At 42.5% G+C, this 17792-nt stretch overlaps 1 protein-coding gene and 1 pseudogene across 3 annotated transcripts in view; one reads left to right on the top strand and one right to left on the bottom strand.

The window, feature by feature from the left end:
* Positions 1-17792, top strand: part of SGCZ (sarcoglycan zeta) — a 559799-nt gene that overhangs the window by 101602 nt on the left and 440405 nt on the right. The gene's annotated exons all lie outside the window — the stretch shown is intronic.
* LOC309377277 (small ribosomal subunit protein eS25 pseudogene) lies at positions 15474-15938 on the bottom strand (annotated as a pseudogene). Its single transcript has one exon. The product of its transcript is annotated as a small ribosomal subunit protein eS25 pseudogene (transcript).

The following is a 17792-nucleotide window of genomic DNA, read 5'->3' as shown; positions in this document are numbered from 1 at the left end:
TGAAGGCAAATTTTTAAAAATGAGTATAAACACCTAAAGTTGGGAAATACTAGCCTGAGAGCGCTCCAATTGGAGAACACTCTTTACCAATGGTGTCATGGGCTTTGAAGACACTCGAACTCATGATGCAAGGGAAAAACATGCTATGATGAAGGCACGCCTGGCAAATCCACACCATGATCAACTCCCACCCAGAAACCAATGTACCCACTGTGGAAGGACGTGTGGATCCACAATTGGCTTCCACAGTCATTTACGGACTCATTGTTAAAACTGTGTTTATGGAAGACAATCTTACTTGGCTACGAATTATTGCCAAAGAAGAAGGAGGAATATACATGGTGGACAACATAATATAGTATAATATAAACAGGGTTGATGCTACACAAAAGAAATAGCATACTAATTTTCACTTGCTTGCGTGCTCTCTCTCTCTCTCTCTCTCTCTCTCTCCATATACAAACACACACTTGTTTCCATATTTCAGTTATCTTCAAATAGGCTATGTAGTATGAAATAGCTTGGGCAATGTGATGCAAAATGTATGTCTCCTGTCAATATAGTGCTACAACCATAAATGCTGGGTCTTCTAAAGTTGTGCTGTTACATCTGTTAGCTTATCATATCCATTTCACTTATCCAGTGAGTCAATAGACATACCACTGATTCTTAGACTGTGGTTCAAGCACCACCAATTATCTCCATTGTGCTTTCAAGTGGTCCATCAGACCATGACCAAAACAATGGGATGAATGCTGAAGGTTTCTTTCTTCAGAACAAACTGATGAGACTCTTTCAACACTCCAGTACAGCTGAATTGAATGCTTTGTATTTGCATGGTGAGATGCCAATGAGATTATTTGTTGACAAGACATAACTGTTTGGAGCTGATTATCACATTACAGCTACTATGGTTCAGTGACACAGTGTATGTATATGTCTGGCAATATCAGTTGCTACCTCCCATTCCTTTCCTTCCTTCACATTCAGTTTTTGCTTAGACTTTTAAAAACAAACAAAACCACTTTAAAACCATTCTAGGGGCACTCCCCACACTGCTGAGCCAATTTTGCAGTGGGAAGAGAAAGGGGGGAAATCCCTTTGTGCAAGCAGAGGTTTTTTCTTGGGGCTTCTGCTGACAGGGATACTTAGATAACTCCCACCTCTTGAATTTAACTTTGAAACTTCCTGTCAAATAATCACAGATTAAAATATGGTGGCCCTCAAAGAAAAAGCGAAAGAGAATAATGGTCTCAAGCAAACAAAATTTAAGAATAATTGAATATTCCAATGATTATATATGTCCAGATGGAAGTAATTTAGCAGTGGTGATGCTTAATTAGCAATTGAATAGAATGTTGATCTCTTCCTGTGTCATTCAGCTTCCAGGCATGCAAAATAGTAAAGCGCACCAGTTTGTTCATTGATCTGCTTTGTAATTGTCTCAGCATGTTTAATGCTATGAGGCTTGACCCTCTTTAACTTCGTCTGGAATGTGACCTGTGTTTTCAAGCCACTTTTTGCAACAGGTGACATTTTTTTGAAAGAAAGCTCTCATTTCCACCCACTTGTTTGGAACTACACTAGCTAATCATGCCTGATATTGAACATCAAGGATATCCATTCCATCTCCTACTATCTTCCTTAAATATGTCACCATTAAATCCAGTCAAGAAAGGAAGTAAATGTAGTGAGTCAAGATATTTGGGTGTCATAATTGTCACATCCATTTGGTCATGCCTGTGTAATTTTTGTAACCATCTTGATAGTAAAAACTGCATTGGGAAGGAAGACTTCAGTCTTAAGGATCTGCTGTTATCCTTTGTTCTGCACCATATTTGGGGGGAAGTAACTCGCTTTCCTTTGCCTTTTCTCTGAACACAGGCTAGTGCACATGAAACGCTGGTTTGGTGCCAGTGCTGTACAAAGTGAGAGAACTACTATGGAATTCTTTATTTGTTCTAGCTATAGGCCATTACGAACAAACAAGGAACGAAAAAGCAGACACACAGGGAGACATCAGGAATAGAAGTTAAAAATAGGTAGCAAATGTACAATACAAACTCCAGTCCAGCAGAATAAATGGGAAATGCCAGTGTGTTGTTGCATTCCTTCCAATGCTTCCCATTAAGCTTCTCTGGTGCCCAATCTCCTCTCCAATGCTTTCTGAATAGAGTTTAAAGAGCAATGCGGAGTTCCATGCAGGCAGCTTCTGAAAAGGAAACTGTAGGGGGGGGTAGGGAAATCAAGGGCACATCTGAGTAACTGCTTTGTGATGCACTCAGAACCTAATTTTCCCCCCTATAGTCCTTGTTTAGGTTTCTCTCCTGGTTGACTCAAATCATCCCAAATTCACTCCCGAGTACAATGTTGTATTAAAAGCATGACATAGCCAGACGTCTGATGAAGCACTTCCCCAGCTGTTCCATTTTATGGCCAGCTAGGTTTTCGGCACCTGTTGAGGCTCATTATTTTTATTTTCTAGTCAACTCATCATGCGCTGAAAATTGATCAGGCCACAAACAGAGCAATCAGCAGTAACACAATCTGAATTTGCCACATGCTCAAGGTCAATTTGGGGTTAGGTAAACTGGCTCTACATCTGCCCTATATATCGTACCACATTGCAAATGAAGCTGTAGACTCTCCTCCAAATGCACTGGGCAGGCAGAATTGAGGGAAGAGGGTTAAGGCCAAGTTCTCACTGAGACTCAAGGGAGGATTATTAAGTTTTAGCTCTCACAGGGAGGTTTAGGCCATAACATTTCACATTGCAAGTGTAAACTCATATGACCGAACAGGTTTTGTACATAATAGTTCACCGCACAAAAACTACCAGCAGGTGAGGGAGAAGACTGGACATGGATTCATATTCTTGATGCTAAGTTTTGTATTTTCAGGGGGTTTTTATTCAGCCATGCAAGCACCCACACCTGCAATCTGGGCTGGAGGAGCCCAGACACAGGTTTATCAGCCCAGTGAAAGCCAAACTATTAAGTGAAAACTCTCTCTCTCTGTGTGTGTGTGTGTGTGTGTATGTATGTGTGTGTGTGTGTGTGTGTGTGTGTGTGTGTTAGTTTCAGGATTCTCTAGCCACTTTTTAATAAATGCAAAGCAGCTGTAAGTGGTTTCCAGATTGAATATAGGACTCGTAGGGAGTGTGTGTGTCAGGGGAACACATGATTGCTTAACCCTTCCCTTGCTGCTTCCTCAGAGCTACCCCCACTCCTGCCTGTAGGAAAGGACTAATGGAAGCAAACAACTTGCAGGGAAAATGTTTAAAAGCCTCTCTTCCATGCCGGCCCTTTGATTGTATTTAAAGTGAACTGATTGGGAAAGATATATAGAAATATTACAAATAATATTATTAGGTAGTTTGCATGTGATAACTGTACCCAGATCCCCTTGAAACTAATGGAATCTTGACTTGTTCCACACAACCATGCTCATGATTTTGCAAAGGCACCTGATGAATGTAGGAGTTGACACTTAAAAAATAAATAAATTACTGTAAGCATTGTATCTGTGGGGGTTTGATCTCGATGGCTCATTCATAAATATAAGCCATTGTTTGAACATGTATCTTGTCAGTCCACCCTAAGTTGCAAGTAACATTTGGTGGACTGTGCCCTGCTATGTTTATACAAAAATAACAGCACTCTTCAAGCTAAGGAGAGATAGATAATTCCCGCAGAATTTATTATAGACAAGCACAACAGGACCTCAGCCTTACCAGCAGGACCCCCAGTCAACACAGTTGTAAATAAGAAAGTGATCTGTATTTTCATTTTTGTATGCCTAATCTAAATGGACACTAATTTATATGTGCATAACATTATTGTGGGCGATTCCCCCCCCCTTCACTACTGAGTAAGTTTTCATTCTGATGAAGAGATTTTGAAATCTACAGCAGACAGTAATTAACTTTATTGTGTAACCTTCTTCCATAAGTAGCATTTCTTATTGCCTACTATAACATTTATTTGATGGAAAAGCTAACAGCTGTGACCTAATTGCTCTTAGACTCATTGGCTTTCCAAGAACATGTATATTCTCTTTGTAACAAAAGTTGCATCTTATGGAGAAAAACAGGCACATGGGAAAAGCGCAAAGCTGCATCCAGCTCACCTCAGCGGTCCTCTGCTGTTAACTTATGGGGAAGAACCGTGGTCCAGTGGCAGAGCATAGGGTTTGCATGCTGAAGGTCCCAGGTTCAGTTCCCAGCAGCTCTAGGTACAGCTGGAAAAGCTCCAGTCCAGCACCCTGGAGAGCTCCTTCCAGTCAGCACAGACAATTCTGAGCTAGACTGATCAATGGTCCCATTGGATCATGGGCTAGGGCAGTCATGCACAAACTGTGTGCTGGAGCACAGTAGTGGGATATGAAAGAGCCACTTGTGTGCCACAAGCAATTAACAAATTCAATCCTGAAAGGATACTGTGAATTTTCAGGGTGTGCGTCTCTCCTTCCCCCCACAATCAGAATCCTATGAGGGCCAATGATTTTGCTGTGATTAAATTATCCAGTCACATGTGAGGGACAGACTCATCAGCAGATCCTTCAGGCAAGGTCAACTGTTACATCTCTGAAACTTAAGCATGGCTTGAAATGGAGGCCTATTAGTAGGGCGACACATATCCCTGATTAACTAATGTTAATTTTATTGTGCTGCATATTTCACTTTCAGTCAAATATGTGAGACACACATATGGTCTAAACGGCCTTTGCCAAGTATACCTGAAGGAGCGTCTCCACCCACATTGTTCAGCCTGAACACTGAGGTCCAGCTCCAAGAGCCTTCTGGCAGTTCCCTCACTGTGAGAAGTAAAGTTACAGGGAACCGGGCAGAGGGTCTTCTTGGTAGCCATGCCCACCCTGTGGAATGCCCTCCCATCAGATGTCAAAGAAATATACAACTATGACTTTAGAGGATTTCTGAAGGCAGCCCAGTATAGGGAAGTTTTTAATGTTTGATGTTTTAGTGTTTTTCATATTTTGCTGGGAGCCGGCCAGAGTGCCTAGGGCAACCCATTCAGACGGGCAGCACAGTAGTAGTAGTAGTAGTAGTAGTAGTAGTAGTAATTATGCTCTGAACTAGAATAATTCTTTGGTCAAATAAAATTATTTTGTTTCTCTCCATTCCTACTATTTTGACTGGTTTTGGCATATCAATCCTTGTATTTAACAGGCTCTTTCCTAGAAAAATATTGATACCTAACAATTCAGCAAATCAAAAAAGATAATGCAACACTGCTGCTTGACACTGTCCCTTATTAATAACATCTAATTGACTTTCATTTGAAGCTTTTCAGCTGGATTACATGATCTTTGTGCAAATGTCTGCTCCATAAAAATACGACCTGCATGCTAATCTTTCTCTTCCCATTAGAAGTAATAAACATGTTTGCTGAAATGGGCTGCCGATTTTTATAATACCCCTGGAAGCGTTTCTCGTCTATTTTTAAAGCCTGTTAATAGTAGGTTTGCTGAAATGGTAACTGGTAGGCTTTCATTTTCATTTGGAGATTGGGGGCGACGCCCTGGCATAAGTGATAACAGATGTAAAGGATTTGGCAAATATTAGGAGCGTGAACACTCTGACCACTTTCTAAATCTGTGTTTCTTGATACAGCGTGCAACTGAATGCCTTTATTACACCAGTGAAAACATGTGCAGTGCAAACACATACTTGCTTTTCTTGGAATGCAGTTTGAAAACAAATACAGAATGCCATGCTTCCCTATTTAATTTGAGATGAATCCAGGGAGACACTGGGGCAGTTCATCCTTGACTTGACACAGAGTGAACTTGGGCTTGAAGAGTGTTTGTGCCAAGACCGCATGATTGATGTCATACATCATGGAATGCAAACATAAGGAACACTTTACCCAGTATCTGAGTTATTTCCAGGACAACTTGAAAAGAAAGTGAGAATAATTATCACAATGAGAAGCATTAGTAGGAATGAGTGAAGAAGCACTGTATATCCACTAATGCAGAGAAAGGTCCTTGTATAGGTAAACGATGCTATTATGTCCTCTCCTCTTCTGTTTCTTCTTCTGCATGGAACAGTAACAGTCATACAGAGAATTCTCTGTGCAGAGAATTCATAGAATCATAGGGTTAGAGGGACCCTGAGAGTCATCGTCCAACACCCTGCAATTCAAGAATATATAGTTGTCCCATATGGGGATCAAACCTGCAACCTTGGCATTATCAGCACCACGCTCTAATCAACTGAGCTATTTGACCACCATCTTTCCTAGGAAGTAGGTCCCACTAAGTGTGTTTGGGACTGCAGGCTCACCTCCAGGTAAACAGTCTCAGGGTTGCTCTGTAAGTGGATAATAAGAGAAGGAACAAAAGCAACAGCACATAATATGGAAATAAGCAGATAAATGGCATTGACAGGGAAAACATAGAAAGCAAGGTGAAAGAGATTAAGAATGACAAACTAGTTTGTGATAAATGGATTCCTACTTGAAAAGCTCCATCCATAGATGCTTTAATTAAAGAGTCACTAATTCTCCACCAATGCCAGGTGCAGGCATCTAATTGCATCTGTCAGAATAAAAGTAAATGAGATTCTTCTGAGAGTCCTTTTCCAGCAGAAAAAAAGAGCAATTCCATCTGCCTCAATTGCATCTGCATATTCTCAGAAGCTCCTGACGTATCATAAACCTCATGATGTAGATGGTGTTGCTCCCAAAATGCATTCTCCCCCTCTCCCGCAAAACAATATATGAATCTGGTGTTTAGCAGAAAGGCACTAAATGGATTTGTGTAAAAATTACCTTAGACTCTCAATGATGCAATGGATTGCCATAACAGAATGTTAAATTCCATCAAGGCAAGAGTAAATCAATTTCAAAAAGGGAGGGAAATTGCAACAGTAATTCTCTTTATAGAAGCCCATTTTTTTTAGCCCTCTTCAGGCATAAAGAAGGAAAGAAAATACAGAGGGGCTGCTGACCTGTGCACATAGCCCCACTCCCATCATTGGCCTCTCATCTCAGTCGTGTGCCTTTTCTACTCTGGATGCTCCTCCCACAATTGAGAATTCTAGATGATCTAGAACGTTTGAATGTAAACAAATCACTAACAGCCGCAACGAAACATGGCAGTGGGGAGTCATCCTCCATTCCATTGCCCTTCTCGTTTTCACACACATTCAGGGCTGGAGTCAGATGCAGGTCAGCACAAAAGAAGCAGTGTAGTTAAGACTTTATTCAAGGTCTTGCCCCTATGGAGCAGTTACTAGGACTGATGGCCCCTGCCTTGCACCCTTTCTAAGGCTCCTCATCTCCCAGAGGTTTCTCAAGCAGTCTCAAACTGAGTCTGTGTACCTATGGCCTCCTCTTTTCTGTCATCCTCATTATTCTGTGCACTCTTGGAGCTCAGGAGGGGAGGGAGCTTGTTGCAGCAGGGGAGGGAGAGTCCTCAAATTCTTCTGCAGTCTCTTGAACCCCCTCCTCTGTTTCAGCCTTGGAGTTTCAACTGCTCCCTGTCACAGGCTCTTCCTGCTCACTAAACCCTGTTGCCCCTCCAGCATCCAGCCCTCCTAACTAATCTTCTCCATCTGACCTCTCCTCAATGTCCCACCATCAATCCCTTGGCTCTGAGCCTTCTTTCTCTGAGATATCCCTTGGGGTTTCCCCATCAGCTGCCTCCCACCACTCCCCTTCATCCAGCCAGTCCCTGACACACACACATGTGAAGTTGCAGTCTCTGCCCATTGACCATGCAAGGTTCCCACTGAACCCTTTGTAGACTTCCTTCCTCACTTAGGTTCCCCTCCACAAAACATGCTTGTCCTTCTGCAAATGTTGGTGTTATCCCAAACATGCCAGGAGCTCCTTTTGTGCTTGGGTGGTGTTTTCATGGCTAGTGTTTTCATGCAGAATGCCGCGGCGAGGCTCCTTACGGGGTCCTTGCCACGGGATCACATTCATCCAGTGCTTTACCAACTGCACTGGCTTCCAGTGGAGTACAAGGTCAGGTTTAAGGTGCTGGTTTTGACCTTTAAAGCCCTATACGGCCTAGAACCCTCGTACCTACGGGACCGCCTCTCCTGGTGTGCCCCACAGAGGAACTTAAGGTCCACAATGACAACATTTTGGAGGTCCCAAGTCACAAGGTGCTTAGATTGGTCTCAACTAGGGCCAGGGCCTTTTCAGTACTGGCCCCGACTTGGTGGAACACTCTGTCACAAGAGACTAGGGCCCTGCGGGACTTGATATCTTTCCGCAGGGCCTGCAAGACAGAGCTGTTCTGCCTGGCCTTTGGTTTGGACTCAGTCTGACCCTTATGTCTTCCCTCCCCTAATGGTTTTGATTTATGGGCTACTTTTAAAATGAGGCTGCTTTTTAAATTGCATTTTAACCTGTATTTTAAATTGGGTTTTTTGTTTGATTGTTTTCCCCACCTTATTATGTTTCCAATGTAATTTTACTGGTGTTAGCCACCCTGAGCCCGGCTTTGGCCAGGGAGGGCAGGGTATAAATAATAATAATAATAATAATAATAATAATAATAATAATAATAATAATAACAACAACAACATAAGCAGCACTCACAGCCTGAGCACTAGAAATAGGAGAAATGGCAACAACTATACCAATCTGAACTGTTTCCCACACCCAGGGTTGTATCTAACTAAGAAGTGTGCATGCACACGAAAGCTCATACAAAGAACAAACTCAGTTTGTCTCTAAGGTGCTGCTGGAAGGAAATTTTTAATTATTATTTTGTTTAAGCTATTAAGTTAGTCATCATAGCCAATACTTTCAGTGGGTCTACTCTGAGTGAGACTAACATTGGCCACAATGCTATCTAATAGGGAAAGTATTTTTATTGTTGTTTATACAACAAAAAAGGATCCACATACGCAGTCGGGAGTTTTGTCGTCGAGCAAACATAAAGTGAATGAAGCCACTTTTTAAAACCGTGGCTTGTACGAACATCCATCAAAACCACTCTGGCGAAAACAGCCCAGAAAGCCTTGACACAGCACCCCATGCCTGCTTGCTCCTTTCTGCTGTGGTGTAAGTATACCTGTGGCATGCTGATTGCAATGATTTGCATTTAAATGGCACAGAGACTCTGGAGCTGAGATTGCCCTCCCTGCGGGCTATCTCTTGCATAGTTAAGCAAAAGTCCACTAGAGCCAAGGATTCCTTCCCATCGCCAGCACTTGAAACAATTAATAACGATAATGATTAAACTCTTCCACTGAAAACTAAATTGTTTCTTAATTAACACGAATGGGCTATTAAAGCATTGATTTAACAGATAAAGTAACTTAAAGCATCGAGATTGCCATGCTTATGAAATACTAATTAATATTAGATGAGTTAATTGATGCTGTAGCCGTGTTGTCAAAATGTCAACTCAAAGTCAGGCGAGTTTTAAGACTGTGGTTTTGTATTTTCATTGCATAACATCACGCCATCATAATCTTTGCCCTAATCCAAAGTTCTCCATGTGTCCTGGGAGCTCCAGGCAAGTAGGGGACTTTCTCATTCACTTCACCTTGGTGCCAATGTCTGAAGAATAAAAATATACAGTGGTACCTTGGGTTACATACGCTTCAGGTTACAGACTCCGCTAACCCAGAAACAGTACCTCGGGTTAAGAACTTTGCTTCAGGATAAGAACAGAAATCGTGCTTCGGCGTTGCGGCAGCAGCAGGAGGTCCCATTAGCTAAACTGGTGCTTCAGGTTAAGAACAGTTTCAGGTTAAGAATGGACCTCCGGGATGAATTAAGTACTTAACCCGAGGTACCACTGTATAGATACATATGCAGAGAGAGAGGGAAAGAGAGAGAGAGAGAGACACACAGAGAGAGAGACCAAGAGCATTATGGAGATGTGGTTTGCAATGGCTGGTGACAGATGCCAATAAATATCTCAATCTATGTGGTTGTAGATCATCATAACCATCATTTGGTGCTCTGTCTCCAATGCTCTGCATACATAGTTCTGCTGGTAACTGCACAACTCATGTTTCCTCTCCTCCCCCAAATTTGGTCCAGAACATCCCAAAACCATCCAGAACTGATTTTAAGGTTGCACCAGGAGGGGGACCTTAGGGGACAAGAGGGAAGCAGGAACCTCCACTGATCACACAGACGTCCATTGCAACAGCTGAATTTTGCCACTGCATATGGCCCACAGCTTTCATTATGAAGCGAAACGGGAATCTGTGGCCCATTAACAAGCTGGAATTTCTCTTCACAGAGTGGAGGAACAGGCATATACTCATTCCCTATTACCATACCTTAAACCTAACGTGCAAATGAAGTGCTCCACTTGGACGTTAGTATGTACACACTCCCAGTTTGTGCAATATTCTTTTACTGCTTTTGAGAAAAGGGGGGGAAGAATAATGTGAATTGGGCCTTGCCACATATGGGCCTCTATTGTGCCACATTCTTAGCATGGTGGAATTGGAGAGTCTGATCTTTCAAGTGAAGTGGATCTCCAATCTAGTAGGTTCATGGAACTGTGGGACAATGAGAAATCAGGGGAATGTTGCTTTGAATTTTATTGAAGGGTGAATGCATTCTCAACTGTGAAAGATCCCCAGTCCTTCACAGTTAGAAAAAGGATCACTCTTGTGTACGTACTGCACTCCTTGTTGCAAGGTTTAGTACTTGTGGGTCTTGTCATCAGGGCCATCTTTACCCTGGGGCGCAAGGGGTGCAGGGCACCCTGGCACCAAACTCTGGGGGCCGGCTGCCGCTGAAGCCACCTAACCATATTGTATGTGTCAGCGGAGTCAGCGGCACCTTTGACATGACTGACCTCATGCCGCCTGCCTGCCTTCTCCCATTCATGGCAGGCGTTGTGAGGTGCAGGTGCCAGGGGTGGCTGCTGGCTTGATTTTGGGGGAGCCTCTGATTTGGCCACTGGGAGGAGGGGGAGGTGCCACCGCCCTTATTTCCCACCTTCTTGGAAGGAAAAGCGGCGGTGGCGAGGGCGCCAGAGGGCGAGGTGCCGAGGGGCGGCCACCTGCCTGGACGTGCGCTGACGCTTGGCTTGCGTGCCTCCCTGCCTAAGAGCAGCACTATATATGAACAAACGAGGCCTATAATCAACCACATTGTATAATTTTTTTTATCAGGCAATAAATTCCTTTGTTTCGCTCACCCAAGGAATTCTGTAAAGGAGCAAAGCAGGAATTTTAATTTTAAGAGCTGTGCTTTTTATATTTGAGACAGGAGAAGACAGGACTCCTGCGATGTAACTTTGCCAGAGAAAGTTTTCTTAACAGAACATATTTATGCTGTGGTTGATGATAAGCATTTGGGACAACTGACTGTTTATACAGTGCAATGCCCAGTGGTCAAAACTGTTACGTTAACTTGCTTTCACTGGACTTTCGCCCCTGTCTGCTTAATGTGCATACCTAATATATTCTATGTCTTCCTGCTTGCACATATGTTCTGTTCATGCATTTCTTTTGTAGAGCTGGAAAATGTATTCAATTGCTTTATTCTTTGGGGCATTTCTTTCTTTATTTGCTTTTAAGAAATGCAGTAGGGGGAAAGAGCCTTGTTGTGTTTCAAGCTGCTAATGTGTGCACAGCCAAATAGTTCTCCCAAATGATAAAAACCAAATCCTGGACACTAATCCAGGCAGCATCACTGTAAAACATGAAAAAGAAAAGAAGGAATCCACATTTTCTTGTTTGTTTACATACGGGTGACCTTGCCAGGATGTACAAGTAAACCCCTTGATCTCTGGAGGGAAGGAATTGGACAGCTATGGAGGAGACTAATTCACAAGATCACTGAATATGATAGGAATTGGTTTCTTCCCATGTGATAAACTGCAGCTCTTATCAGATTGTTTTGTTGCTTGAAGCCATTATCACAGATCAGTTATCATGCAATGCTCTATCTTATCATATCCACCCATCATCTAACAAGGGAGAGGTAGGCTTGAATGTGATAAGAAAGAACAATCCACTTTAGTAGTAGATTTCTGATAATGACTTCACAGTTAAAAGGGAAAAAAAAGATATAGCCATAGCTTGTTTTTGCAGCATAATCCAACATGGAGCACAGATGTATAATTAATCTAGAAGCATTTGTCTACAATTATCATGTAATAAAAAGTTATAATTCCATAAATAATCATCTAAGGGTGTATGCGGGTGTGAAATATAGCTACCTATATAGCACAGCAAAGGACTAAAGTAATGGGGCTCATTCAGATAGCTCAATTGAGACCCCTGAATCTCAGGGTTTGTGGGTTTGAGCCCCACATTGTGTGACTACATTCCTGGACTAGATGAAACTTGTGGCCCCTTCCAACTCTGCAATTCTATGATTCTGTGATTCTTTACCCTAGACAGCTAGGAAAACATGGTTATTCTTGTTAAGGAAAGAAAAAAGTATAACTGGGAAAAACTAATGCAGGCAGAAAAGCTTTACTATAAATGTTATTTTCTAATCAAGATCAGTGCTTGCTCGTAGCAGTCAAAATAAAATACAATCTATATTTGCTTCAGAAGGATTTGTAGAATTAAGATCAGGTGATATCATTAGAAAACATTTCAAAGCAATCATAGTGTACTCTGCTCAAAAGATGCAGCTTCCAGGTCTTCCTTGGCTAGACAAGAAAGCTCTAATGTATTAGTTGCCAAACTGTGTTACCAAATTTTCAGAGAACTGTTCTGAAAGAAAGAAATTCATTCATTCATTAAAAGCGCCTATGAACTCAAAGTCCCTACCCACAGGGAAGGTTTCTTGCTACATCTGTACATGGGGTTCTGCTAAGGTTTACCAGATTTTTTCCAATGAATCTGGGGACACTTTTCAACTTCAATTGATTTTGTTAGGAGACTGATTTGTAAATCTGGGGACTGTCCCCGGGAAACGGGGATGTCTGGTAACCTTAGGTTCTGCGCTTTCCTGCTATCAACCAACCTCTGCTGAGGATAGTTGCATACGACAAGTCTGCTGCAAGGTTAGATTGAGTGTGATAGGATGATTCAATCCGTCTTCATGCAGAATGCAGCTAAATGAAACACCATCAGTGGAGAATACTCATTGAATCTCTGTATGAGTCGTTGCTCTGGGCTTACCTCCTTCAAAGGGTTGGTATTCTTACATGCACACGAAGTCGGCCTGTTTGGCTATAAACATGAAGCTCACCTCCAATTTGCATTGAGCAAAGTGTTTCTCAGAAAAACTGTTGGGTGGGAAAAACTGCTCCAGTACAGTGGTACCTCAGGTTACATATGCTTCAGGTTATACATGCTTCAGGTTGCAGACTCCACTAACCCAGAAATAGTGCTTCAGGTTAAGAACTTTGCTTCAGGATGAGAACAGAAATCGTGCTTCGGCGGTGCGGCAGCAGCAGGAGGCCCCATTAGCTAAAGTGGTGCTTCAGGTTAAGAACAGTTTCAGGTTAAGCACGGACCTCCGGAACGAATTAAGTACTTAATCTGAGGTACCACTGTATATCTGACTATAGTGAAGTGGGGAGAGAGGGAGCCATATACCCATATTTAGCTTTAACTATCATATCCTTGAAAGTTCACTTGGTGCGATTCTAATAAAGGAGCCTTCCATGTTGCTGCTTTGACATTTAGGTGCTAAACCAGAAGAGGAGGAAGTCCTGCTTGCAAAAGTCTGTGCTTTTGTTCACTACTGACATTGACCTCATTATTCCCCCACTTTAAGAAAGAGAGATCATCAGAGAGCACAATTCAAAACCCCAGATGCGTTTGCTAACTCCCCTCCCACAAGATCTTCAAAACTTGAATGGTGGAACAACTTTAAAGGGATCACAGTCATGCCAACCTGGATGAAGGCTGGAAGACAAAGACCTACCAGCTATCTCTCTCTCTTGTCATGATTCTACAGCTGAGTCAGAAAATAAATGAAAATAAATGCAGCATTATAAACAGAATTATTATGATTCACATTGCTGTGGCTGTAAATTGCAGGTAACCTGATTGCTGTAATTTAGCAAGGGATCTCGGTGTGCATAAGAAGACTTCTGAATGCCGATCTAATGTGAATGTACACTTGGAAGCGCATTAGAATCAGGGCTCTACCCTGGGCTACATTGAGTTAGAAGAGTGGCATTTCAAATTGATGTGGATGGAACTATGTATCGCCTTCTAAAGAAACTAGTTGTTGTGCAAGACCTCTTCTGCATAGTCTGGATTTAGGGACTGCTTTAAAGTAAGGTATATGCACTAGGTTTTCCTGGTGAGATTTTGAGAAACATTTACTGCCTCTGAGAATAGGGAATTTAAACACCTCAAATATGTGCTCTCTAACAAACAAAAGCCATTCCCCGCTATTTGTGGGTGTGAATACTGATTATGGGATTAAAGTGTCCAAATATTTAGAAGTGTTAAACCTTTCTAAATATAGTTGTGCTTTCACATTAGCTAGGTACAGTGCGTTACCCTCTGTACTGATGCAAGAAAGATTTTATGCTTTCCTCTGGTTGTAGACTTTATGTTATTGCGGGACCACAGAGAGGCAGACTCTGTGACACATGTCTTAACTATACTGTCCATTTTACGCAGAGATTGTGTTGACATTTATGGTAGATTTAAGGAAATTTTTGGATGACCCAAATGGATGTAAATCCTGGCTATCACAAAGAGGTTTTTGTACACACACATGAAAGTGAATGCAATGAGGTTAGAGAAATCTTGACTTGGAACACCAAGGCCATTAAACTCCCTGGGGTGACCTTGGGTCAGTCATTGCCCAATCTAAAAAGTAGAAGAGCTGATTCTGAAGTTTTCATTTGTTTATAAATATCAAGATGACAGGCTTCTCTGAATAAATTCATGAATATGCCATATAAAGAGCAAATATTCCACTACTGGATTGTGGTTTGTTTGACTTGCAGATGTCAATGTAATATTCTGGGGAAGCCATTCTTCTGTGACATGTTTACCAAACTAGATGATGCTGAACCTCTGCACACATTTTCATACACGATTATTTTTTTAATGTTTCTGAGAAAACCTACCATGAATGCAATTACTTGCAGTGTTCTTTGAATTTTAGGAAAAGTTGACATTTGTTAACCGTGGAAGTTAACATTTACAAGAATACAGAACCTCATTGCCATTCCTGTTCAGCCATGTTAACTTCTGGGTTGGATCCAGAGTAAGGAAGCAATCCAAGCCCAAGATCCCCCAGGTTAGGATCCAACAGATCTCTGGCTCTGCTGACTGATTCGCAGCTCAGCTAGGGCTATGCTGTCATAACACCTTCATCCTAGCTCAGCCAGGCCATAAAGCTGACCTGAGACTGGCAGATCTTATACCGGCATAAGCTCTGAAAAACTGGCATTCTGGGGAGGTGGCAGGGAAGTGTTGAGAGCAGGACCAGGGGGAGGACTTATGCTGGATCCTAAGTCTGTTCAGCTCAGTCACATGACCTGGCAACTTATGCTGGCGAAAAGGGTGGTCTAAGTTTTTTTTTCTCCCCCAGGAGTTCAAATTATTTTATTTTTGTGATTTACAGAGTCTAAAAACCTCCCAAGAACCTTTTATGCGTCCTCCCCAGCAGCTGGTGCATCACCCCCCTTGCTGTTTTAGGTGTAGATGACCTGGGCTCTGTGCTTGGACACCAGTTTGATTAGGCCTTTGCTGAGAAACTCCTGGAGCACGGCTCTAGCCAAGGAGCCTCAAATCTTCAGCCTTTCAGAGACCACAGCAGGTGTGATGAGTTTGTAGTTTGGCACCTCCTTGCACTGTTTGTCGTAAGTAGCTTTGTCAAACAGAACAAGGTTGGTCAACTTGTCTCTTACTTTCCCTTTTGGGCCACTTCTTCTTCTTGGCTTTTCTGCTGGACTTGTTGACGGTGTCCTTGTCCTTCTTGGCCAACTTGCCCGTGTCCCCCTTCTTATCGTCCTTTGGCGGCATGGTGCAGTTGGAGCGGCTACCATCGCTGCTTCTCAAGGGTGGTCTAAGGTGAACTGGTTTGGATCTGGTGTATTCTACACCAGCTTAATTTAAGTCATTCTAAATTACACTGCCTTTCCATACTTAGGATTGCTCATTTAGCCATACCTAGAGTAAACCCGGACGCGGTTGGTGCTGTGGTCTCAACCACTGAGCCTCTTGGGCTTGCTGATCAGAAGGTCAGTGGTTCAAATCCCCATGACGGGTGAGCTCCTGTTGCTTGGTCCCAGCTCCAGCCAACCTAGCAGTTCGAAAGCATGCCCCAAAGTGCAAGTAGATAAATAGGTACAGCTGTGGTGGGATGGTAAACGGCGTTTCCGTGCACTGCTCTGGTCTTGGTGTTCTGTTGCACCAGAAGCGGCTTAGTCATGCTGGCCACATGACCCGGAAAAACTGTCTGTGGACAAACGTTGGCTCCCTCGGCCAGTAAAGTGAGATGAGCGCCGCAACCCCAGAATCGTCTGCAACTGGACTTAATAGTCAGGGGTCCTTTACCTTTACCTTTTTAGAGTAAAACCATTATAATACAGTCTGGATCCGCCCTTTTAGGACAAAGCAAGTGAAAGTCGAAAGCTGTTGTTGCATATAATTGCCCAATGATTGAGCAATGCAATAAGAATATGAGGGGATATTTGGAATTTGAATGCCCCCTCCCCACTCCTGTGCCGTCTACATTATACCTCCAGCTGTCCCATTTCTTAATCTTCCACCTTGGTCTCTGCTATGCTGATGTGATGGGGAAATATTTATTTTGCTGCACAGTGAGTGCTAATCAAAGTAGTCATTCAGCCTTTTCTCTCTTTAATCAAGGGCTACTTTTCCCATCAGTCTAACACTGATGCAATTGATAATGGGGAAGGTAAAATCAGTTAACATGTAGAGAGCCCTATAGGAAATGCGCTGAAATCGGATTACTCCGGCAAATTACTCTCTAGGCATTTGTACAATTGTGGATTTATTAAAGCACTGATATGGGCAGCATTTCAAAGCCCTGCTGCAGCATCTCTGTTGCATTCATGATTGCCATGAGATGAAACAGACGCAGCAATTGTGTTGCACAAACTGCCTATCAGCTCCCTATCAGCTTGTGTGTAAAAGGGGGATTAGAAGCTCATACCGCATACTAATGTTATGAACATGGACTCCGTGTCATAATTCATGAATCATAATAACTAGGGGACTCTAAGGCACAGGGAGATCCTGATCATTTATATACAGTATGGTGGGATTTTATTTCCTTTCAGATTTACGGGTATCTCTCCCATTACCATCTATATGGTTGCTATGATTTTAGACTGGGTGTAATGACTTGATATCTTTAGGGTTTGTATTCCCTGCCTTAAGTTGGACATATTGCTGACTTTTTGGTATTGTTTACTTGTCTCTGTGGTTCCATAATGATTTGAAATCTGAAATAGTAACAACAATAACTAATAATCATTCTTACCCCTTTCATCTGCATCCTGTGTTGGTTTTTTAAGGTGCCTTTCTGGTATTAGTTCAGCTGCATGCATATGCTCAATAAGATTAAAAAAGCTATTTTGCTTTTGGCTACTTAACATTTGGCCGCTTTTCCAACTCGCAATAAAGACAGTGGGTTTGAATGGTTTTACAAAGCACCAAGAACGCACGATCGCAGCAAAATACTGACAACAAAATTTCACCTGCCCAATAAAAAGTGAATGAATGTGGGGAAATCATAATTGCAAGACAGGCTTTGCTAGGGGGTTTGCCCCTCCCCAAAATAGGGGCTGCAACCATGAAGGCCCTGCCCTGGGTCCGAGTCAATCATGCTGTGTTTAAATGGCAAGCACAGCCAGGCTTCCTCAACAGATTCCATAGA

The sequence above is a fragment of the Podarcis melisellensis genome (assembly GCF_964234715.1).
Source record: "Podarcis melisellensis genome assembly, chromosome: 9".
NCBI lineage: Eukaryota > Metazoa > Chordata > Lepidosauria > Squamata > Lacertidae > Podarcis > Podarcis melisellensis.
The sequence above is the reverse complement of the archived record's forward strand: the minus strand, read 5'-3'. Positions and strand labels throughout refer to the sequence as shown.